The 26,602-nt window shown below is 40.8% G+C and overlaps 1 protein-coding gene across 2 annotated transcripts in view; it reads left to right on the top strand.

The window, feature by feature from the left end:
• Positions 1-811: 811 nt before the first annotated feature.
• Positions 812-26,602, top strand: part of drd2a (dopamine receptor D2a) — a 40,408-nt gene continuing 14,617 nt past the window's right edge. The window contains exons 1-2 of one of the 2 annotated variants that reach the window (XM_088300778.1): positions 812-1,091; positions 1,182-1,362. The gene's annotated coding sequence lies outside the window, so the exon portion shown is untranslated. Of the gene's footprint in view, positions 1,363-26,602 lie in introns of both variants that reach the window. The other variant, XM_088300779.1, reaches the window with a different exon arrangement.

Raw genomic sequence — 26,602 nt, 5'->3', positions numbered from 1 at the left:
ACCTTAGAGCTTTCCATTCATGATTTGACCATTAAAAACATTTTAAAAAAAGGCTTTTAAATGATTCTTACAAATAAACAGTTTGAATCAACGGCAAGGTGAAGCGTTGATTCTGTTTGTCTGTTTTGCTTTTTGTTTGACCTTTTGTGTCTTTTTGTCCAACACTTGTTACGAAAACATCAACAAGTGCAGTAGGAGAAAATGATTGCGAGACGGGAAGAAGGTTTATCAGAAATGGAATGTGAAGTAGGTCGAGTAGTTTGCAGTGCGATGCGCGTGTGACCCTGGCAAACATGATTTTTTTCCCGCTGTACTACAATAAAGTGTAATTGCACATCCACTCAGGTAGTTGGCAGTGGCGCGCCCATTGTGTGCCGCGAGTATTAACTCTACGGTGTAGGTTTGTTTTGCAATGAAAATTCTATTTATAGTTGCGGAGGAGAGTGGGTGGTTGTGGAGGTGGGGGGCGAATTATTTTCTTCTTGCTAGGGGAGCGTAATGGAAAGTAATTGAGAAGCACTGCACTAAAAAGTTGGAAGATGATATATATATATATATATATATATATTATTAATTTCCAGTGTTAACACTTTCATATTGACAGCCCTAATATGTAAGTAAGTGCTAAAAACAGGACAACTGACGAAGGATGGTGTGTTTTGTAATCCAATCCTAATACCACGCCTTACAGCCACATTTCCGCTGTTTAAAGCACATCCTTCCAAATTTAATTTCCACTTAATACCCTTTTAATTTCCCGCTACATTACCACGTCGACTCATGCTCGGGAAAAACTTGTCCACTTTGCTCCCATCTGATTCCATCTCAATCTCGATTACGCACGTTTGAGCAGATTGGCGGAGAGTTTGACGAACCGATAAACGAGCGTCCTTCCGCCACATGTGCGCATTGAGCACAAGGGCTTCGGACAGATGTAACCCCGCCTTCTTTCTCCACTTGCTCCTTCCTTGTGTTCAGCGTGCGCCTCCTCACTCAGTCAGTACGGAAGGTGACGCCGCGCGTAAAAGCTTCCCCCCTTTTGGATGCGCTCTACTTCTTGCTGAAAGTACTCGTGGAAAATACGCTTTTAGGTATCACTCCGCTTACGCTTGACTATTCAACGCATTACTTTGGCTCATCATTTAAATGTATTTATTTTTTTTCCCCGTTTTTTTCTGAAGTGTTTTGGTGACGTTGTTCCAAACGTGCCCCGATGCCTCCCGCAAGAGGCGAAGCACCCGCTCGCTGCTGCGTGAGACCAAGCGACAACGAGCAAAGCAAATGAAGACGAATAAAGAGGGGAGCTAATTCCCAATGCTGGATTTAAACGGAGGCACGCAGCTACAAACTTATGGCGTGAAGGTAAGATTTACAAAAACTTTGCCTTCTAATAATGCTGTCCCTATCCCACGTATCGCTCATTTGACACCTTCCGAGTCACGTTCGGATTCTTGGGCTGAGGCTAAGTGATTGATTGGAGTGAACTCCACTGATATTAACTTTAAAGGTGTGTGGATGTTAAATAGCTCCATTGCTCAAGGAAGCTGCGGGGAACCTTTTTTCCTCTCAGTGCTCACATGGGAAAAAATATAACCAAATATAAAATGGCAAAATTATTCATTTGTTTAGATCATCTCTTTAGGATGCTGACACAGCTCTGATGACATTGCTCATACGCTCAGTTCAACACGACAGGCAATTCTATCCCTCAAATGACTGATTTATTTATTCACGATTTGGTTCACTTTGTTGTTTTCTCGAAAAAAAAAAATCGACTTGCTATGATGCATTCGGGGCATTTGTGAGTTTTATTTATTCATTTATTATATTTTTTTTAATTTTTTTTTTAAATAACAGTTCTTCCAAGGTTTTTATTTGCTTGTATAAACGGTGAGGGCTATGTATGGTCCAAAACAAGTGTTTGTGCTGGCCATGAATGACCCACCAGCCATAGGTTGCCCACCCCTGTCTTACAGTATTGATATTGTGGTTTGCTTGTGCATTGTGCAACTAAAAAGATCAACACACACACACACACACAAAGTCAATGTTGATATGCAAATGGGTGTGTTGTCCTTTGCGATGTGCCCAAATTAATTGCATGTGATGCTGCTGAAAATGAAGAAGAACAGTGACTTGATTATTCAGTTGGACTTAAAAACAATAAAATCAGAATGAGCGAGTCACATTTTTTTATCAGATTTTGAGGGAGGGAGACAAGAGCTGATTAATTCTATTTCGAATCTGTAATAGGGAAGCTGAAAGCGCAAAAGACTGGTCAACAAAAAAAAATTTTGATTTTTTTTTTTTTTTTTAGTATTTTTTTTAAACTATATTTAGTGAGCAGCTGTTCTGTTCTGAAGAAGTGGCTCATAAATTGTAAATGTCATAAAAAAAAACCCTGACAATTCAGTCCAGCTGTGTTTGTCAAAATAAGGTAATAGACACTTACTCTAAGTGCATCCTGTCGCAACCAAACAAAGCCAATTTGATAGCGGCGTACTGTAGAAGAGAAAGGATGCTCTGCATATTTGTTTCCCAGTTGGAGTCTATATGGATCCTACACATCAGCTTTTCTTGAGCACTTATCAAGCCATGCAGACCATTTGACAGAAATAGCTCCAGTGAATCAAATCTCCTGGAGGGATTCTGAGAAGGGTCCGTCTGAAAGGCATGTCCAGCTCAGCTGCATTCGATTGCAATCAGCAAATGATAACAGAACGCATTTCCTGGGCTAAATGGCCCATCACTTGATGCCGTTTTTTATTTTTTTATTTTTTTTTAACATGAGTGTGGCATGCTGCCTTTAAGTGAGTCAAGATTCACGCATACGACCATCAGGTTTGAAAGCCAAATCACTTAATGCGGCTGCTCAGTCAATACTGACATTTGGATTGAACAAACTGCTCTCTTGGGAGGCCACGTCACATGTCTTCAACATGAGCGTCTCACAGTGCGTGTTTTCCTCAAACCTCAAATGAGCAGCACTCGTGATTTGTAAAAAAAGAGCTAATACGTTGTGGTCATGGTGGTGATGTTTTTTTTGTTGTTGTTGTTGTTCAAGACAGCAATCAGCAAACAAACAGACAATATAATCTCTGTGGAACGAAAAAAGAGTTGAATCGGGAAAGGAGTTTTTATTTAAAAGCTGTCAGTTTATTGGTCCATGAACAAACGAATCGTATGACACGAATCGCCATTTATCGGAGATACACTCTCAACTATCAGGATTTTATATGCTAAGATACAATAAATCGATTTGCGCAATTTTTCAAAAAAGCAAAGGTGAAGCTGCCACTTTCCTCCAGCAGATGGCAGTGTGGAGCCAATTTGTCACAGTGAGTCAGCGCACTTAAGCAGTAAGCAGAGTCATACTGAATGGTCTGAATGAGCCAGGCCCTGAGCCACGCGGTCGGAGCAAAACAAATACTTTGAAATGTTATATAATAAGATAACATAAGAAAAAAATGTTTGAGGAAAAATAGCAATATATGAACATTATTTTACTAATGGCTTCACCATAACTTAAGATAGAAATCACAGCATATCGCACCGAAAAGAAAAGTACAAACCTTAAAAAAATCCTTAAAGATTAGAAGAAATGTATTTTATACTACTAGCCTGCATGATATTACCATGAACTGAATTTTTCGTTGTTTATGAATAACAATAATTTGTCCGATGCAGGGTCTACTAGTGCTGGTTAAATGAAGCTTCAAATCTGCTTCATGAACCAGTTGTAGTATTTTTGGACTCCAATAGATGGCACTCTCTGATCAACATTTCGTTGAAAGCACACTGACTTGCCATTTTTTTAAAACCTTTATTTAATCAAGACACTATCTAGTCACGATCTCTCCCCTGGCTGTTTCCAAACCATCGTCTGATAAGTAGATAAGTCCTTTGAGACTAACTGGTTTATTTGAGATCTTGTCCAATAAAACCAGTGACTCTCACCTCCGCCTTATTAATCATCCAAGTCTGGTCTTTCTAACTTTGTCCTCAAAACATCTAACCTTGGCTGTTCCTCGGATGAGTTTAACTCTCTTCGTATCCAACCTGGTCTTTCCCAAAGAAAACGTCCTCATCTTCATTTCTGCCTCCAGCTATGCTTCCTGTTGTCTCGTCAAGCCATACATTATAGATGGCCGACTGTCGTAAAGCTTCCGATTCATCCTAGCAGAGACTCTTCTATCACATAGACCAATGGTTGCCAATCACCGGGTGGGCCTCTTTAGGAAAAAAAAAAAAAAGTCAAGATGCTAATTTTCTTGCTCATATCAAACACACAAGCTCGCAAAAATCACGGTTCATGACCGATTCCAGTTGAACTTCATCTGTCAGCCCGCCCATTACTATTGCAAAGAAAAAGGGGCTTAATGATGATCCCTGATGCACACCACAGTATCATATAAACAATATTTTATACTGGACCATGTTAGATTACGCACCATTTCCACCATACTGTACGACATCATTCCAAGAACATCAATATCAAGTCCTAAATTTACTCACATATGACAGTAACTGTTACTGCGCTTCATTCAGTATCAGCGTGAGCCAGGTGGACAAAAAAAATAAATAAATAGGCTGAGCGGGAAGATTTTATTTGGCCCAGGATGACCCCCCAAAAAGGCAAAGGGATGTCGACGGGAGCTTCTCTGACCTTTGCGTGTGCTCATATTACGATCATCAGAACACAGAGATGTAGCACATATAAAAAAAAAAAACAATCCCGCAATACTACTGACGGGATGCGAGGACTGACCCCTAAATACCACAGGGTGTCACACCACCTCACTGGTTGTGTTCTTGTGTCTTGAAATGTGGCGGCGATTCTCTGGATGTTTTGTCTTTTGACAAGTCCTGTAGCTCATTGAACTGTACTCGAGTCCAGTGAATGTATGCGAGTGGCCTACATTCCCCTCTCTCTTTCTCTCTCTCGCTTTCCCTCCCGTTCCACAAAGCCAATTGTTGTCTTGTCAAATATGTCAGCTTGCGTGGGGACCAGCAGCAGCACTTAAATGAATGGAGGAAGACCAATTAAGTCCCCCCTAAAAAACGGAGGAAGATCCATCATGATCTGGATGAGCTCCAGGTTAAGCCGTTAAATGCAGAGAAATTGATGTCGGCGGCTTTGGGGTGTCTGTGTCACTTATTGATCATGTGCCTCATGTGAACAGTTTGGGACGAACTGCAATATGGATGAGGTGTGCTTTGTTTTTAATTCCGTGTTGTTTTTTTTTCACAGAATCTTCATTATTTTTAGTTCTCGTTATAATTGCCTTCACACATATTTCTGGTCTTGGCAACCCGACTTTGATACATAATTAGATGCCCATATGGCTCACGTTGTTCAAGTTCATACATTTGAAATAACACCTTCATCGCTATTTATTTAGATTGAGAGCGTGTTTGAGTCGGAGCGGCACAGTGGGCGACTGGTTAGCACGTCCGCCTCACCGTTCAGCGGTGCCGGTTTCGGCTTGTCTATGTGGGTTTTCTCCGGGTACTCCGGTTTCCTCACACATTCCATAAACATGCATGGTTGGTTGATTGGATGCTCTAAATTGTCGCTAGGTGTGATTGTGAGTGTGAATGGTTGTTCGTCTACCTCAGGGGTGTCAAATACACAGTGGGCCGAAAATGAAACGGGCCAGCATTTGATTTTTTTTATTATAAGTGGTTTTATTAATGTCATACAATATTTAGTTTTTAAAATTAATATCATTTTGAATGTTATTATTATCATGTAGAATGTAAAATGGTATAGTAGTCATTTGGTATCACCTCGCGGGCCAAATGTGCCCCTCAGGCCGTAGTTTGCCCACCGCTGGTCTATGTGTCCCCTGCAATTGGCTGGCAACTAGTGCAGCGTGTACCTCGCCTACTGCTGCTACTGAGGTAAAGCAGCTCGGATCACGGAAAGTGTGTGTGAATCAAAATCTTAGCGAAAATAAATAAATAAATAAAAAAAACTATGCCATAATTTAAAAACAGCCTTCTCATTTGAGTCTTAGCAAGCATGAACAAGAGTGAATAACCTGGAGGCACGTGGAAAGAACAGAAAACATTTTCACGCCTTGGTGGTAACATACATGAGCAAGGACACACGTCGAATGAATGTCATTGAACTAGCTTTGCTCTAAATGACTCCAGTCCCGTGAGATACAATGTATCGTGAGATAACAACGCGAGAGAAACAACTGATGGACTCTCAAGAGAATAGTTTGACTGTTCTATAAGAACAACTATAAGAATATATTTAGAATTTAAGTCTGACATTTTGAAATAATGCCACGGATGGCCTCTAGCAAATCAATTTGAAAATAACAAATGCAAACCTTAATAGACTACTTTTGACGAATATCGTAGAAGTATTTCACTGAATTAATTGAAATTAATCTGGTTTGGAGAAAGGACACTTAACTTATTCTCTTCCTGCCCAGGTAACAAGAAATGTACTTTTGGGCGTCTATATCCGTCAATGGCAGCGAATGAGTTTTAAGGTCATCAGTGGTGTGGTGTCCTGTTTTAGTTATGTCGCGTTCATCACACTCTACTCAACGCATGGGTCTAAATATCGTTAAGACGTCAAAAATTGTTGCATCTTGAAAAGAAATGAGGATCAGGTAAAATACAAAGGAAGGGCAAAAATAAGGTGTGCAAACGTAGAACGCGCGGCCCACTTGAGGAGGATAGATTGTTAAATCAGTCAGGCTGATTGCGGCACATGAAACCTGACACGCGGGCCAAATTTATTTGCTGGCTCCAGAACCGCTGAGTGAATGAATCACTTGGTTCCACTCCCAAGGTAAAGTCATAAAAAAGGTCAAATTTGAAAAACAAACGAAAGGTGGAGTGGAGATAATGTAAGGTGTTGGGTCAAACCGCTGGGCTACGCAGTGCACGCCTCACTTCAACAATTATTTTCAAATTCCTTGTGTCAAGTGCCAAATATTGCTTGTGTGCGACGAAACAGCATTTTTACTGGCAACTAGGACATTTTACTAAAGAGGTTTTAAGTCCTTTCTTTGGTGAACAAAGCTGTATTATAAACTGACGACCTGGATGACCTTTTTCACACTGTTCTCGAAAATGTTCTCACCTTTCAAATGGAAGATCTGGGCGGTATGCCTCGGGTGGTCGGATGGTTTTCTGCCAACTTAAAAGTTGCCGGTTTAATCCTCAGTGTGTCCTTGAGCAAGATTCTGAACCTGTAGTTGGTCCTGACAATTCAGGCCCTCTTTTGGTCTCGCAAGTGCCTGTGCGCTCGGTGTTAAAATGCGTTTTGGTGCCGGGGGCAAGTCTGGTCATGGTCATGGCACGAAGATGCCTAGCTCCCGACGCACCTGATAACGTACGATATTAGGGGTGAAAGGCGGTCTCCAATTGCACACGTTCCATGCATGGCTGCCTAAATCATCCGCAAGGGGAGATCTTGCAGTTTACCTTTATGAATGCAATTTACGCATGCCAATGTCATGCACGGACCCCAGTGAGTCTATTTCTGCTTCTGCAATGTCAAGCCCTTAAGCACTGCGTTCGCTTAGGCCGCCCTGATTTTAATGCAAATGAAAGGGTCCACGAAGATTGTCTCGGAAAATACTGAAAAGAAGAAAACTCCACCCCCGCACAGTTAAATTCTGCTAAAGCTTTTTTGTTTAGTGGGTCAAAAATGTGATTGAATGATCGGAAATAAAAAAAAAAAAAAAATAATAATAATAATGATTTCTAGGAAAACAATAGATCAGAAAATAATAATAATAATAATAATAATGATTTCTAGGAAAACAATAGATCAGAAAATAATAATAATAATAATAATAATGATTTCTAGAATAAAAATAGGGAACTCGCAGCGGTCGCTGCTCAAGTCCTAAAAACTCCAGTACTCCTGTACTGTAGGTGGCAGTAGCATTACAAAGATGATGTCACACGCCAGTCTTTTTTTTTTTTTTTTAACACAGCTCCACCTACTGGATCCGGTTGGTCATTGTAGGGAAGTAAGGAAGTTCATGAATGACCAAAATGCAACACAATGGTCTCAAATGCGTTGCCCGGCTCCCATTTTCAGCCAGCGGGACGATATTTTGCAGCCTCCCGATTGACATAAATGTTTAACGTTCGTGCGGCGCCCAAGTTTTCTGCTCTGGGCGTTTTGTGTGTTTATTTTTTATTTATTCATTTTTTTTTTAAATCACTCTCGTAGCACAGGCTCACGACAGCTTTCGGCGAAACGTAATTTTTAAGTGACACTTAGTGGAAAGAAAAGCTGTCCTGTCACCCAGTCCCTGACGTGTCATTTTTCGAACTTGCCTTGAAGAGAAAGGTTGATGACAAAAACAGCTGACTACAAGAAAAACAGCCAATTGAATGTTTTTTTTTTTTTGGTGAGCACAAGGGCACCCCGACATTTCTTGAATGCACAGAGAAAGTTGCGGTGCTTAAAAAGTCGCACGTCATTACTCAAGTAGACATGTTGAGGAGTATGCAAAGTACCCGCGAGATGAGAGAGAGGACCGACTCACCAATTTTGTTCACGTGCTGAAGAAACATTAAAGGGGTCATCCAACCAGGATGGTCCATTTTTCAAGAACGAACTGAATTTATTAGCTTGCATTTTATTTATTTCTTTTTGGAGAAATCAGTGAATAAATAACGATTTGAAACCTGCCCCCTAAAAACAAAAGTATTTGGCCACGCCCCCTCTCTTCCACATAGTCAGTCAGAAAAATAAGACTTCCTTTTTATCAACTGCGTGATAAAGCGACTCTTTCCATCCGTGGCGCAACGGAGAGCTGGCTACCGCAGATCCATCCCTTTTTTGGTAATTACCGTATTTTCCGGACTATAAGCTGCTACTTGATGTTCATTAGTTTTATTGCATATACAATTTTTTTCCCCGCCATTTATGTCTCAAATTACAAAAAAAAACAACATTTGCATCATTTGATTGATAAAGAAAATAACGAGATGGAAACAACACGACATGAGATGTCGCTGGGGACGTTTTGCTTAAGGTGTGGAATGGAAAGGCAAGCCGGAGTGTGTGTGCGCGTGTGGGGGTGTGTGTGTGTGTGTGTGTGTGTGTGTCAAGCAGACTCGCATGAGACAAGATCGGTTGTTAGGTTGGAGAATCCCGGCAACCTAATGATGCTGATGGAGGCTTGTTATCTCTCTCTCTCTCTCTCTCTCACACTCTCTTTCTCTCTCTTTCTTTCTTTGAGGACACACATTTTTCCCCTCTATCTACTTTTTAGTAGGCGACATCTGAAAAACTGAATCCTCGCACCTCATATTTATCCTGCTAGTTGCTCGTCTTTTTTTATTTAATTTTTTTTTTGCAACCTCCGGAAATGTCTCCAGTGTTCCATTTGCTTTCATCACTTTGTGACACGATCCACCTAGAGAACAGTCTCCTGCCAGCTGTAAAATATTTTTATTGAGTGGCATTTCTGCCGAAACAGGTTATTGCATACGTCAGTCAAATACATGACTTGAGTGGTTCCAGACATTTTTTTTTTTTTTACAAGTCGCATGTCGTTTCTTTCCAAAGATAACCTCGTATTTCCACCCTGCTTTGTAACATAATGATTTTCTTAGCGTTTTCCTGCATGGCGATAAGTCAAGTATAGTGAAACATGTCTTATAAGGAACTTCACGTGCCGCCCAAACTGTCTACACACCTCTGTCAGGTTTTTGTGATATTAAAAAAAAAAAAAATATGACCTCATATCAATATCACGATAAATTGAGCAATTTTACCTCGATAACGATAACTGCACGATAAATTTGTGGAGTTATCCCTCATTTGCACGATTGTCGGAGGTCATGTTTGACGTTGCGGGAACAGAAATAGAATTGCTGGGTGCATGATTGACATTGGTTCGTGTTAAGTGTGTCCATACAGGCAAACTGCAAGATCTCCACTTGCGAATGATGTAGTCGGCTGCACATTTGACATGGGGCAATTGGAGACCGCCTTGCACCTACGACGAGTGATGGGAAAATGAATCTTCAAATTTGCTTTATGAAACAGTTGTTGTATTTTTTTAGTCCTCTAGATGGCACTGTTGGTTTTAAAAATGGCAAGTCAGTGTGTTTTCAGCCCAAAGTTGATCAGAGAGTGCCATCTACAGGAGTCCAAAAATACTACAACTGCTTCACGAAGCAGATTTGAAGCTTCATTTACCCATCACTACCTACGACTGTGCGCCTATGTCACAAACACAAGTACGCGTACACACATGCATGAAGTGGATGATTCAGTCGACAATAGTCCATATTCCAAGCCAGTGAGCCATCACATTCTAGACTGAAATTTTGAGGCCAAGTTGACACACATTGTTGCTAAAATTAAGTAATCCATTTTAACTGTTAATGCTTTCCTTCCTTCCAAAATGACTATCCTCTCCCTGTGGTTTCTAATTAAAAGCATTATCTGAAATCCCATACCAAACTAAATGCATGTTTAGACATGTGACACGGAAATCTTCGGTCACGACAACTGCACAGAGAAGGGGTGTATAATTGCAATGCCGGGATAGTGACACAGTAATTGCTCAAACCAGAATGCGCAGGTTTATTTTGAGCCCCCGTTAATGTCATCGTAACCTCCACCTCCACAGTCAGCCTGCGGAACATGGCAACTTAATTGTGAGTCTTCCCTCATATGGCAACTAAAGAGAGGTTTTCAGTGCTGGGAGAAAAAGATGTTTCAAGATAGTCATTGACTTTTCCGGCATCGATGACTTTTGACGTGACGACTAAGATGCTTGTGGCTGATAAGACTATCGCGGGGCTAAATCAACACATTGACAGTATTGACAAAATGCTATCAGCTTTGTGGTTTTGCCAGATTTTTTTCCCGGACATATTATGGAACGTAGGAGCACATTTTATGCTGGAGGAGCTTTGGAGCATGACCAAAGTCGATCCTCGACTCAACTCGTTCCATAAGCCTATTAGTTTATTGCATAAACAGTTTAGCAAGAAAATAGGGTGTGAAAAACTGGCATAATGCAGCTAGAAAAAAAATAAAATAAATAAGACTCTCTAAGGCAGGGGTGGGCAAACATTTTGATTGGCGGGCCACAATAGGTTCTAAAATTTGACAGAGGGGCCGGACCAGGAGCAGATGGATGGAGTATTTTGGTCACCTCACCTCATCGGAGACAACAAAAAATGCATTTAATTTTAAATGAAAGTGGAACAAAAGCTTTACAACAGAATATGTCTTTAACAAACCAGAGTATTTAGAATATAAAAGATTAACAAGATGTATTCATTTTTTTTTTTTTTTGTAGTTTGGCGGGCCGGATTAAAACGTTTAACCGAGCCGTAGTTTGTACACACCGGCTGTAAGGGCTATATATAATATAAAGCTTCAAGTTGGAATATATAAGGGTAAAAAAAAGCTCCACAATGGTGTTATCCATCCATCTATTAATTTAGAAAGTAAGAATAGCAGTACATCATTTTGCAAAGGTTAATAAAATGTGACGACTCGGAATGAAACGGCCGCTTATTTTGCCCACCCAAATAACTGGCAATTTAGGCAGTTGGCAGTTTCCATGCCCTGCAATTAAAGATACTTTCTATCAATGATGCATTGTCGCATAGCGGCTCGTTTTAAATGATGACACTATTATTATGTTATTGTAGCAGAGGCTAAAGTGTAATTTGCCGCCGCAATAAATTCAAGCACTCTGCACTGCACACAAGTATTGGACGTCTTAATGAGTTACACTCACAGGCCACATTACGTCGTCTGAAAGCTAATAAGATGCCATGCAAGAGTTGTCAAAATTAGGCTTTTACAAAGATAGAAATGATCCGTCTTGATTGACACCGACACAGATTATTCATTGAAAATTTATAAATTTAGTTTCTTGTCAAAATAAACATAAAACAAAGGGAAAAAAATTGGACCCGTCTGCATCCGCCATCATCGGTCCGTCATTATTTCAGGCCGTCAGTCCTCATTTTTAAAGTGCTTCTTTCATCGGCAGATAAAAAATAAATAAATAAATAAATAAATATTTACAAGGATGACAGCACACAATTTGGAAACAGTTAAGGTGGTTTGACCCATAAAAATTCTTATCCTATTAGTGCTCCGCCTCCTCACATCGTCATGGTAACAAAAGCCGTACGACGTCCTCCGTTGTGTGTCTTGAAAATCTTTTAAGAACCCTGAGAACTGTTTTAAATTTAATGACGCTTGGTTCTCAACTCAACATTTTGCGTCCATTTCTTTTCGGGACAAGATGAAGCAACGGCCAATTCCATATAATTGAGTCAATTCAATTTTTATGCCCAACCATACTTCATCAAATTGTCAAACAGCTTCCACTCACTGCCTGCCAAAGTTTTGCATTGTTGTTATGTTTGCAACTTTTGAGACGACTCTTGCGTCCGGTAAATGCATAAGCTGGGTCGAGTCAGGTTACCGTACATAAATAATTCAAAGTAACTGAGTCTGAAATGCCCCCCCGCCCGCCCCTCCCTTCACCGCACAATTGCTTGTGTTGAAAAAAACTTTTTGCTTTCTTGCACTAGAACACACTTCAGTGCCACACATCAGTGTAAAAGAAAAGTTGCAGCGGTATCGTCAAGAGGTCGCATGTTTCTATTAGCTTGTGGAAAGTGAAAATTTCGCCACTTTATCTGATAAAACAAACAAAAAAAAAGCAGTTATTGTGTATAGGACAAACATCCTTTCTTGTGCTTCTTATCTTTAGGCCGGGGGAAAACGGGCTCTCCGTGCAGAAAGCGACCGTCGTCACTGCAATGTGCAAGTTCAGGGAGAGTCAGATAATGCCTCTTGCTTTCAAAGATCAGTCCCGGAGGTCGCCGGGGAATAAGTGGACACGCGCAGATGCCTGACGGAGGATTGTGGCTAGAAAGTGAGGTCAGGCTATTTAAGGATTCCACCCAGGTCGGGTCAATCGCACACAATGCGGAGGTCACCTGGCTGGCTCAGCGACTCTTTAACTTGCTAATAGATGACGCGCGAGCACCGTGCTCGCCGCAGTTCTGTTTGGCTGAAATGTGGATTTGTGGTTGCTTGTCTCGAATTTCGACGGACGGATTGCGTGACATTAGGTAATCAAATGGATCCATCTTTTCTCATCGCTCAGCGCGATGCAAAGTATTGTGTTAAAACCTGACCACGCGCTTTACCGGGCGCACTTATAACGCAAAGTCATTTGTTTTGTTTTTTTAATTTTCTGCCGACGGCGGGTTTCCCAAAGCGCCATGCATAGCTCACAGTTATTGCATTAAAAGTTTATGACCGTTATTTGGTGTCGCCCTTTTAAGCAGCACGCCTGAATATACGTTATTAATAAGTGGCCGAGCGCCCCGTTGTAGCGTCAGAACGTGTGTGTCATTTCATCACGGTAACTTTGCTGTTTTTGCAACAGTTACATCCGGCCATATTTACACTTTTGGAATTGAGGTCAGTGGAGGGTGTGCGGAGTGGGCGCTTTAAGGTCTATTTGCGAGAGATTGGATCCGCCGGAGGGATGCTCTCGAGCATCCATCCATCCATCCATTTTATATATCTCGCATCCTGTTCAGGGCCGGAGGGAAGCTGGAGTCAGTCCCGGCTGACTGTGAGTCAAAGTCACACACACGCTGTACTGGTTGCCAGTTAATTGCAGGGCACATCCGCTAACCATCAACGGCGTCACTGATTGGGTCTGACGAGCGAACCACGACACTGTCAGTGTCCATGCTCTACGCCACATGACACAGTGTGTTTTCTAGCGTTTGGAGTACAAAGGGTAACAATATTAATTCGCACCCAAATGTTTTAAGAGCAAGGTCCCCATATTGGCAGCTATCGTGACAGATTTTTGAAGAGCCACAGAATATTTGTGTTAAATTAGTCTGCGTGGTCCGATGGAATAATGAACAGCTCGCGGTGCTAATATCCCTTATGGAGCTCATTTTGGCGCAGAAAACAAATTATGGTATTTTCCGGACTATAAGGCGCCCTTGTATATAAACCGCAGTGACTCTTTTTCAGAATCAGAATCAGAAAGCCCTTTATTGTCATTGTATTCAGTGTGCAACGTGATTAGAGTGCTGCCCTCTCCAATGCAATACAACAATAATTTAATTAACTCATTCGCTACCAGCTGAGAAAAGAAATGTCTCTTTGACGTCTTTAGCCGTCAATGGCACTAGATGAGTTAAATATATAAATTAGATTAATTAAAGATTAAATCATGAAATTGAAAATAAATACAAAATGAATCTATTAGTCTTTGTTTTTTATGTACCTGTAGTGATGGGAAAATGAAGCTTCAAATCTGCTTCATGAAAAAGTTTTTTTCGTATTTTTGAGTCCTCTGGCACTGTTGCTTTAAATAATGGGTTTTAAAAATGGCAAATCAGCCCAAGTTTGATCAGAGAGTGCCATCTACAGGAGTCCAAAAATACTACAACTGGTTCATGAAGCAGATTTGACCCATCACGATGCACCTGGAGCCTGCCAGAGGGCAACAAGTCGAACAGGTGTGAGCTCTGGTGAGTATTGTCTTGAATGATATTGAGAGCTGGTGTAGATGTCCGACAAGGAGGGGAGAGGGCAGACAATAATCCTCTGCGCTGTTTTGGGGGGGATTTATTTCGCGTATTTTCTGAACTATAGAGCGCACCCTACCGCTGAATTAAAAAAAAAATCCACAGAAAAGCCGCAACGTTGTAATAGCCGCATGGTTCAAAATCAAGGAAAAAAGGAGCGGCTTTTAGTCCGGAAAATACGGTAGTAGCTTTGTCTTAGCATTTGTACTGAGAAACATTCCACTCACTCACACAACCCACGCGTAGCCTGCTTTTGTCAAAGAGGAGAAAACTGCTTTTTCAGTTTAAAAAAGACAACCTTGATCCATCTAAATGAAATGAATGAATTCCTTCAGAGGGGCTTTTATTTTTATTTTATTTTTTTCCCAAGTCTCTGAAATCCAAATTCCGAGCCATTAAAAAGCTTCTGACTTTTAATATTGATTTGAAAAGAACTGGAACATGATAGTGCGACCTATGATTGCGATCAAATACTTGAAACAGAAAAATAACATTGGCGGTCCTATGTTGCGAAGTACCACAGACGACCTAACTGAAGTTTTTATATTATGTTATTTTATTTTTTTTCAAGTGTTTTGTTTGTTTTCAGTGGCACTTGATAACTTTTCAAAGACATGAGCCGAAGTATGCGATCACTTCTCCAATTAAACTTCTTCTCAAAATGCATAGAAAGCTTTTTGGATATGGATCTAGGACTAAATATCGATATGTTTTTTTTTTTTTTTTTTTTCATTTTTTTAAATTCACAGTTTATCAAATACTTTAAGAAATCGTTATTCCTATGAATCTTGCTGTGAGCGGACTTTAATCGTGATATATCGTATAGCACAGCACTGTGCAGGTTGTTTATTGCACATGCACTTATTTCTGCACGGCTGTTTTAAAATTCACTTCACAATACTTCAAAAAAAAATTGCTGGAAACCAATTGCCTCATTTGATCCGAGTAGCTTGTCTTTATTAAGATAAATGAAGGCCTTCCTTGCAGTCGTTCATTAATGAAAGCGGCTAGGTTCAGGTGATCGAGTGGTTGTCTCCCCAATCCAAATGATGTTTGTTTGATCCTGAGCCCCTGCGAGCGAGGCTAAATGACGTGCTTGAGCCAAATACTGAACCCTCAGTTGCTGTTGACGCTGCGTCATTAGTAGGTCATCAGAAGGTGAATGAGGAGACGGCGCTTAAGCACTCTGAGTGCCTTGAAAGTTGGGAAAGCGCTTTGCAAGCGAAAAGGTCCTGAAAGCATTTCATCTTACTTGAGGTCAGAGTAACTTACTCGTAATCATTCATTGGTCTTACTTGAATTCTAAGGAAACTTACTTAACTCATTTACGACCATTGACGGCGAAAAACGTCAAAGATCCCTTTTTTTTTTTTTTTTTTTTTTTTTTACTCGGCTGGTCGTGAATGACTTTAAAAGAATATGTTGCGCTACACACTGACGAAGTTCTGCGTTCGTTTTCGTCATGAGACGAAGAGTAAGAGCCGTTGTCATGGCAACCAGCATTCGGCTTCCGAACGCCGCAAGAATGATTTACTGCACCAAAAAGTGCCTTAATGCAAAGTTAATGAGACATTTGATTGAGGTTAACATCGGCATTTATGAAAAAATTATATCGGTACGAAAATATTGATTTTAGTCGGGGCCACCTCGGTAGCGTCAAAGTTACAAGAAGCAAAAAACTATGTACCTCTGCTCACTTGCACAGTTCCTCATTCTATGCGGTCGTGAGTGAGTTGCCTAAACTTGTCTGACTTCCAGCATGATTGTGTTTAACTCCGTCATAATGAATCCCCCTAATCTTTATCTTCTTCTCAAAAGCGGTGCTGGTGTCCTACCCAGAGCTCTGCGACGTCACCATCTACAAGGATCTGTTTGTCATTATACTTGTTCACAAACTTGAGCTGGGCTCGACCCTCCCCCAGGCGTCCATCCACGTCCATCCATTATCCGATTCGCTTCTCGGGTATACTGGGGCTGCTATCCCAGCTGTCTTCGGGCAGTAGGCGAGGGACACCCTGAACGGGTTGCCAGCCAATCGCAGGGCACACAAAGAGGAACAACCACGCACATACCTAGGGGCAATTTAGAGTGTCCAATCAAGCTGCCATGCATGTTTTTGGAATGTGGGAGGAAACCAGAGTACCCGTAAAAAACCCACGCTGGCACAAGGAGAACATGCAAACTCCACACAGGAAGGCCCGGAATCGAACTCACGACCTCTGCACTGTGAGGCCATCGTGCAGACTACTACGCCACCGTGCCACCCCCATTAGCAGTCAGTCTCAGTCAAAATATTGTCTTGGCTGAAATAACGTTATATTACTGGCAAATCATTAATATATATCATCTGCTTCCATTACTGCAATTTCAATGCAATGACGATGTCGACCTAATTGCTGTCCAATTCCAGCTTATCTTTTGCCCAGGTTGTTGGCAATTTGTCAAGGGGAGTAATAACCCAAACTAGTTTTCAAGCCTATTCCTGCAGTCCTCATCATTTATTAACCTCTGCAACGAAGAATGGATGAGCACTATTAAACAGATTGTACAGAGCCAACAACGGGAGAATCGTTTTTTTTTTTGTTTTTTTTTAACCAAGCTGCTTTTAAGTTAACAGAACATAAAATGAGCGCCTTATGCAAAGTCCAATCGCACTCACAAAGTGATTTGTATCGCCCGTGCCCTGAACCGAATGTGTCAGCTTCCACATAAGTCTCTTTTACGCAGCAGCTAATTGGCCTTTGGCTCTATTTATTGGGAAATCATTGTCCTGTCTGCAGTGAGCTGAAATCATTCCAATGACTTGTACTTATCAACGGGATTGCAAACATTGAATCGAATATTTAGTGCATATCCGTCACCTGCGCCCTTAATTAAGAAAGACTTTGGTTTCATGAAAACCTGTTGTTGTAGGTATTCTTATTGGTAAAGTGGGTCAGAGGTGTCCCAATAGGCAAATTTTCTCGCTCACCTTTTTTTAAGTAGGCAGACCTACAGGTGTTATTATATCTTTATGGTAAATTCTTGTCATTTCAACAGCACAGCTTTTCTGGTCATTATGGTCGCAAATGCGTAAAAGGAAGTTAATAGATTGCGTAGAAATGCATTTTTTAAAAAATCTTATTTTGTCACTTGGGCATTCTCGCCTCAAGGTTATTTTATTTTGAAAACCATAAATTGTACCCTGTATCATCAAAATGTTTTGAAATAATATTTTTGTTGAATTTTCACTGCACATGCTGTTTTTTTTCATCTTGAACACATGTAAAACACTTTAAAAAATGGAAACTAATACTAAATCTAACTAAAACTAAACTAAAAATGTGTTTAAAAAAATAAATAAATAAAACTAATCAAAACTAACAAACCTGCCTTGAAATCTAATTTAAACTATCTAAATGTATATTTCCCCCAAAATAAATAACTATTGTTGAAGTTCCTAAACTATTAATCAACCCCACGGCAATATGCTTGTACTCCACTGGGTACCAGGCCAGATAAGACTTTTGGTTGTTTTCCGATATTTTCCGGGAATATATTTCCATATTTCCTCCTTCTCCTAAAAATGGCCCATCCCGGTTTGTCAATGTGCAAATACAACACCCCAGTTCAACAATAAGTACCAAACATGCATTTAAATGAGTCCTTTGTTTGACTGTTTTTTTTGATGGATTGATAGTTGAATGACAAACACGCATGTTTGATATTCAAATGAAATTGTCTCATTTGTAGGCAACATCACGCACACTCTTTGAACGTTTCGCAGCATCTTCTGCCTTATTTTGCGTATTTGCTCAATTCAAAATACTCTTTGCTGTTGCTGAATTCTCATTTGTTTACAATTCAATGTATTCAAAATTCCCTTCAAATTGGAGCCGCCAATCAGCCGCCACTGATTGGACCTTTTGACTTGAGCAACCCGTGTAATGTTGTACGTGCACACTTTCCGCAGTTGTGTGCAGCCACTGCTTTTGAACAACAATTCAATTGATGTTGCTGATATTTGGATAGAAATCTTGTTGTTGTTCCCCTCGGTTACAATATTTCCGGTCGGGGAATTATCATTTAAACGACAGCTGAATTATGTTGACATGTGAAGAGGCGTTATTCTTTCCTATTTGTTTACATTGTTACAATGCAGTTTTCTCAAATGTGTTTGTAATGGTCGGAAAGAAATTTATTCCCATGAATAAAATCATTGTGATTGAATTGATTTGTGATTGAAATGGCCCAGCAGCGGTATTTGGACAAAAGGGTTTATTGTTGAGCTTCATTTATGAGTGTGGCAGCTCTGATTTTCACAGTAGCAGTTGAAGCCAAAATAATGAAAGACCACTCTCATGTAAGAGTATGTCTTAACTTTACCCATAATTTGGTGCATTTTCAGCAAAGTTATGACATTTGTTTTGGTCACAAAGAACTACCATGGGCCTCCAGCTCACAAGCTCCCAAATTTCTTGTTATCGGGCAGATCTGCTGGTAAAAGCTTTCATTGGCCAGTTTATTGACCGGCCTCCTCATCTGCACTTCACACAACACACTCGGGAGGCGAGAGGATAAAAGCTGGCATCCAAAAAACACAGCCACACTGGCTGTTATCTGGGCATCACAAAGTACGAGAAGTCACAAAGAAATTCAATGTATTGACTGGAGGAGATTGTAGTCCAAAGTTCTGTAGAAGTAAGAATCCTTATGCTTAAAAAAAAAAAAAAAAAAAAAAGTTGGGCGTGGCATAACACCCATTTAACGAACACCTCTGTCAAAGACACACCTCATTTTTAGGGGTGTGGGGGTGTGGTTGTAAATTTAAGTTTATCATCTCGGCTCACATTTCACACAGACATTAAAGCCGGCGTGGGCAACTGTCGCGGTAGCCTCAGAGTCGGCACGTCGGACTAAAAAATGAACGAAACTAAGACTAAGACTCTGATTGTCACATAGTCGCTCAGAGAACCTTGTCTCATATGAATTCTGCCTAGCAACAAGTTACAGCACAAATATTTGATCTGTCCAGAAAAAAAGAGAGAGTTACTTAAAGTGCATCAAATGGCAAAAAAAAAATGAAAAAAAAACATACAAATAAAAATGTCAATTATTGATAATTTGCTCTGGGGCAGGTGAGTTTCATTCCAAATTGTCACAAGCCCCTAAAATATGATTTTTGCACACTGAGGTTGGCAACACCTGTCTTAAAATGTTTGGTGGCACTGAAAAAAAAAAACTGAAAATCAGAACCTAAAAACTAGTGATGTGCTTCTCGGGTTGATTCCCTGAAGCGTGTGCCGAGTAAAGTAGATGAGTGGTTCACGAACGGCGAGTCGATGCGCGTGTTGGGGACGTACGTGATGACGTTTGAAGCGCCGCGAAGAGGGTGAACCACGTGACTGATTCCGGATATGATTCGCTAGGTTTGAGTGTAGTTCGAAATTATGTTTTTAAATAAAAAAATGAATTCGCACTTTATTTTACCTCCTTATTTCACATTTTCACTGGTTGCATAAGCACAAACATTGATAAAGTAACTACAGAACAATTCATGTTAATATATATTTTTTGTATTCCCAGCATGATTTACACCCCACCATTTTATTGCATGGCCAAGCATGTTATACATATTTCTGTCCACATGATGGCGTAGTCGAGCAAATGAATCATCTTGAAGTACGTATTTCCCTGCAGGGCTTGACTGCTTCATGGGGCTTCATTTTGCCATCACTACAAAAAACACAACCAAGCCGAAGGATATGAATTGGCGCAAGACAACTGACACGTGAAACAATAGTCGGGCGGACAAGGCACAGTTTCTCTGGCGCATAAAATCCTGGCTAATTGCATTGCCGCTCAGGTGTGTGCAAGATTCGCCCTTCTCAAGACAGCACCAGGCAGGAACGTAACAAAATGTAAGAACGAGCGATGATTTAAAACCACACCATGAGGCATGCTGGGATGTACACATTATGCCAAGATCTTCACTGAACAATTGTGTAATTACATAACCGAACAGACCATCAATCCATTAAAATCAGCACATGCTTGGTTCTCATAGCTTGTGTGTTGTGGCCACTTGTGCTTGAAACATTTTGTGTATTCTTTTGAAGCCGCCTTCCAGACCTTAGATGACCATGTCCACATTTGCAGCGATGAAACGCTGGACTGTTGTCCCTAAAAAGTTCAAAACGTAATAAAGCGTTTTATATGCTACCGTCTTCCGTGTTTTTTCTTCCCATTGCTGATTTATGTATAGCCTTTCTACTCTCGTGGTTTGAAGCATCCCGACTGTTGTTTGCGGACAGCAGTCTCACAAGAGCAGCAGCAAGTGACTGCTGCATGGGGACACAATACATCTGGCGTATATTAAAAAAAAAAAAAAAAAAAAAATTTTAAAAAAAGTCTTCTCTGTATGTCTGAGCCAGGTGAATTTGTGTGGATCAAAAAAGCTGTCTCCGTGTTTTCGGGGGAACTCTGGAGAGATTCATAAAAAGTGCCCACGCCTTGAAATATAGTTTATTAGTTTATAGTTTTTTTATTTTAAAGTTTATTTTAAAAAAATGTTCGAATGAGAAATCAGAAGTGCTTCTTGATGTCAGACCCGGAATATATATATATATATATATATAGGCAAACTAGATTTTGTGGCATTAATAGTCGTTCTGAATTTTGTCCATTCTAAGCCGTTGCCATTGTTTCAGGGATTACATTGATGTGAGATACGCTTTGATTTATTTCCCGAGGGTCTGCCATGTGACATCTTTCAAAGTCACTTGAATAGACAGCAGGGAGCTTTTGTGAAAAAGCTCTCTTCTTATGTTGTAAAAGCCGGGAATGACTCAGTGCCGGTGTGAAGAGTTGCAAATCGGCCTGCTAATCAATATCCCAATCAATCAAAGAGAGGATTGAAAGGATTTTATCGGCCACGGTGCTTGCTTACAATCAACATCAAAACTAAGCGCACGTTGCCTCTTGTGGTCAAGAGAGACGAGAAACAACTCACGTTTGACGCTTTGCCAAAAAGCGAATCCCAGCGATTGATTCATGCGTCGGCCGTCATGCCGTTTTCAGTCAACACGGAAAGCGCGTTGGGAGTGAGCAGTGGATTAGAGTCGATCTGCCGTCGTGTATTCATGTGGGCCTCGCTCCTAATCGTGTTTGCGATTTTGCAGGAAAAAGAGTTAAATCGTTAAATATCCATTGGCCGCGTGTTTGCCAAGCGGCTATTACACTCTCAACCTGCTTGTGCCTCCTTCTAAATACAAACAAAGAATCCGTAATATGCTCTCATACCACAGGACCACTTGATTAAATGTTTACAACAAAGTAGCAAAGGGGGACGCCCCACAAAATTGTTTTGTGGTTACAATGTGTGCATTTGTAAACCGGCTGAGGAGCAAGCAATTTGCGCCAGCAGTTTCTTTTTTTTTTTTAATTTTTTTTTTCATCTCTCCCACCAAAGCAATCATGTCACATCTGAATGACAATTTCAAACGTGGGCGGTGCCCCTGTATCGAGATAACTGAACAATAGCGCTACGAACAGCCGCTGCAAATATGCCCGGAAAGAACGCGATTGACAGACTAAATCGCGCCTTCATGTGACATGTAATTGCTCTGTAGGTCACATGGGTGGAAGCAATGGCGTTGCGTGGGAGACCTTTCAAAGAGTCGGATCAAATGAATAGAAACGCTTTCAATGTTCCCGGGTGGCAGACGGACGTGTTGGAGATTTAAAGCTGTCAAAAAAAAAAAAACTGAGGGGGAAATGAAGTGGTGTGTTGCTTAGAGTGACATAAGGCAAATGTTGTTGACCCACCGAAACCTGCGCTCCTCCTTCATATGATGAAAAAAATAATGACAACAGTAATTTAAGAGATTATATTATAGTCGCTATTAGTGATGGCAAACTGAAGCTTCAAATCTGCTTCATGAAGCAGTTGTAGTATTTTTGGACTCCTGTAGATGGCACTCTTTGATCAACATTGGGCTGACTTTCCATTTTTTTTAACCCTTTATTTCAACCAACAGCGCCATCTAGAGGACGCAAAAATACAACAACTGTTTCATGAAGCGGATTTGAAGCTTCATTTTCCCATTACTACTCGCTACTTCCATCAAAATGAGCAAATTGCTGAAGGCCAGACAAAAACAGCGTGCAGACACAGCATTGAAATCAGTGTTGCCGTTTCACAATTTTGAATAATCAGGCTCTGATGTTTCTCTCTTTGTGTTTTGTCTTTCTTTGGGGCATATTGCTGCATTTTGCCTAATTGGGTGTCGTCTGCTCGCCATCCCAGAAGGCACTCCCAACATCAGCTGTTCCGATATGCTTAAATGTTTGTGTTCGGCTGCTTGTGATGGTTTTCCAACTTCAAAAAAGTTGCGCAGGAAGCCGGAAAGCACAGCACAGCGTCAGTCCTAATGAGACAAACAACAATAACGGAGGAATCCGTCATGTCGGTACTTCTCAGCATGTTGCTGTGTGTGAGGCCAGGTAACTTTTAAACGAGGGCGGATGGCCACTAACCGAATATTTTAGACCGAAGTACATAAAATTTGCTCTCATTTTCTCCAGTGGTGGGCGGTCAAGGCCTTAAAGGCCTTCTCTGCTGGGCTAACATAATCAAGAAATGTTGATCATATTCTACACATTCATATCATATTATATCCTAGTGTTTTTTTTTTTTTCAAGTTTTTATCCAATCAGAATTCAGCAAACTTGTGTTGCCGGGCAGATTTCACAAGATTTCCCACAAGATCTCAACACGCACTATCCATCCGAGGCCTTCAGATACAATCGTGCTGATCGGCTAAATAATTTGAATCGGGTGTGTGGCAGCAGAGCGAGCTGGAAAACAGGCAAAACGGCAGTCCTCAAGGAACAGGATTAAAGACCCGTGCTTAAGAGGGTCACGGAGTGTCATCAGTAGGTTGTGCACATCCTTGGGAGTTTTAATGGATCGAACATGAATTTTGCTGTTCGGCTCGGTAAGAGAACGGCGAGTTGCGCAAAAAGGGTACTTAAATCGGACAGTTTAGAGAAGGTCAAATTAAGTCATGAGATGGTAAAATAAATAAATAAATAAACAGCAGCTATGAGGCCAGCCGTTTCCCACGTGCGTAAGCAGAGCGGCTAAATAAATAAGAATCGACAGCGCAGGGCTTCTGTGGGCTCCATCCGCAAACTGGTCCCCCCCAGAGCACGACATCCTTTGCGTCACTCGCTCACTTCAAAACCTTCTTCTCATTGTTTCTCTGCGGACATTATACAATCTCTCAATGCACCCAGGCAGCCTCCTCTAGCATTTTCTCTTATTAAAAAGGGTGATTACGAGGTTGGAAAAATGCAGTCGCACATGCGCTTATCTCTGCGTGCGCGCGCACACACACACACACACACTGTACGCTTTTGCAAAGTGTGGACGTTGCTTCATTCTGTGAGCATAATTACATATAGCACGTTGAGGGAGGATGATGCCATTATCTTCCCTTTTCTGCATTTGCAGTCTCAGAGAAGGCAAAAAATAAAAAAAAAGAAAGTTCGGCCGCAATATTAAGCGCATATATATTTCTAGATTTATGTAATTCATATCTTAATTATTGTGGTTGTGTTTTGACTGACTTTAGGTGTCTATCACGTTTTAGTTGTTTAATTTAGCGTCGTTGAATGTCCAAATTTTGGCAATCCCCCTCGGTATTATAAAAGCAATAAAGAACATAATGTTACATTTATACATCAAAATCGTGCTTTTTAACATGAGCTCACGCACAATAGAAGCTCAAGTTGGAGCCAGTTAATTTGTAAGCGATGCAATCACTCCGCTGGCTTTTAATAATGAATGAACTGTTGAAATGAGCTAAGTACTTGATTGGAATTATTTCTCGCTGTTGCAAGGCTTCCTCTAACCAAGCAGATTTTTTTATTTGATTTTTTTCATAGATCATGGTGACCAGCAGCATTTCTCAACGCAGCCGCTGGTTGCTATAGAAACCTGGCAACGCTGTCCCAGCACAATGTGCTTGAGATTAAGTGGCGCCGTCAAATTGAGCCGCACACCCTAGTTCACTTCAAGGAGTCATGACGTGCAACTTTTTTTAGATTATTATTTTTTTTTTAATACCAAAAAAATGCAATAAGTGGGTCATAGTCCTTTTTTTTTGTGGTGACTATTCACTCCTGGTCATCATCGATTGAACACATTGGCTACTCTGTTGCAAGCAGTCATCTCGCAATTTCAATCAAAGTCATCTTATTGTGTTAGTTTTTCACCAGCATTGCTTTTGCTTTGCAGCGTTGATAACAATTTTATCAGTTTGGGCCTCTCCTGACCCCCCCACCCCCCCGCCCCCCGCCACACTGTGTTTGGCCTTGACCCATGGAGATGTCAACTTTTCTTTTTTTGTGGGTATTATAAGGTTTTGCACACCATGTTGCTGCAGGTCCGCCTGAGGCTTTCACGATATCCTCGCCGACCGCAGCAGGCTTCTGTTGTTGATCCTCGCGGCATCATAACAGTTTTATGATGTGAAAATGACATCAGTATGTGGTGTTTATGAAGGATTGCGGATGCTTTTGCCGTCTCTTTGGAACGTTGGAATGAAAAGTGTTTTTGTTCAGCAACTTTGGGCCATTTTCCAAAATGTGGTTGTGTCATGATATTTACAACAAGGCTGACATGTGAAATGCTTATCTGTGTTTGTCAAATTACTGTGTTGTCACTTTAATAAGCAAAGCAATTACTTTAAGAAGACGTTTTCTCAATTTAAAACAGACCAATTTCTTGTTTGTAAAATTTGTATTTGCACAGATCCGCATAGTCTCCTCGAATAGATTTAAATTTGTTTTCAATATTTTGGGAGGTTTGTATTTTTCCAGAAGGGCGCAGGAGGGTTCTGCCAATTTATTAGTGTTTTTTTTTTTTTGGGGGGGGGGGGGTTAATTTTTGCGTGGTCTTTTTTTTTTTTAATTCTTTTTGCATCACGAGCCACCAGCCGTTCACTTTTCAAAATGAAATATTCGAACGAATTGGCTTTTGAGTGTTGTTGTTATTTCCGAGTTTTCATCACGTGACCCGCGGGTCGTGAGGGATATACGAGTGTGAGAAGGGGTCGGGTACAGAGGGAGAAAGGAAGTACCGTGACTAAAAATGTTTTTTTTTTAATAAAAGGGAGATCACTAAACTAACGTCTGGCGTCGTATTCTTGGAAAGCGTTACAATATTTCTCAGTCTCAAATGATAAATAAACCGGAAGTACTCCTCTAGATGTGATCGAGCTGCGAGATTGTGTTGGATTCTGATGATGTCACGCTTTAATCACGCGTTTCTAAAATATTGCCTCTCTTTTTTTTAATCCTGGCTGTTTTATTTGCGTACTCTGATTTACAAAATAAAAAAATCCATTACTGTCACATTGGCGAGGCAGCTCCGCCTATGCCACAAGAAGCCTGCGTCCCCCTTATTGTGAAACAACAGCAGAACTTGTAACCATTTCGCTCTACACTCGGGCTGCAAGATTGTATGAATATAAAGTCAGTATAGAGTATGAAATATTTTTGGATAAATTATATCCACGTTTTCCCTCCAAACATTAACCATAATCGATTCCCAAAGCAACGGAATGGTGACGCAACGTCTTCTGTAGGCACGCAGGACACCGAACGATGATGCTCGCAAAAGTAGCACTAAATGCACTTAAAAAAAACGTTGTTATTATTATTTAGTAACGCATAACATACAAACCCAACAACCAGGAGGGTCAAACACGGAGGCAAAGAAATATATGACAAAAAAATATATTATAACGCGTGACGTCATCAGGATGCTCGCAGGTCTCGGAAGTACCCCGATACAATCTGGTAGCTCGATAACCTCTCGTGCCGACACCGATCCAAAGTGGCCCGCAGACAGGTAAAATAGCGCTAATGCGATCGTAGTTGAAGAAAGCGACGTCGATTTTGGTTCATCCTGAGATATTAATTAATGTTATGGCCATGTTCGAATTTCCATTTAAGT

This window comes from Idiotropiscis lumnitzeri, chromosome 7, assembly GCF_059441095.1.
Source record: "Idiotropiscis lumnitzeri isolate Australia: NSW breed Sydney's pygmy pipehorse chromosome 7, RoL_Ilum_1.0, whole genome shotgun sequence".
Taxonomy (NCBI): Eukaryota; Metazoa; Chordata; class Actinopteri; order Syngnathiformes; family Syngnathidae; genus Idiotropiscis; species Idiotropiscis lumnitzeri.
Note: the sequence above shows the minus strand (reverse complement) of the source record. Positions and strands in the feature narration are given on the sequence as shown.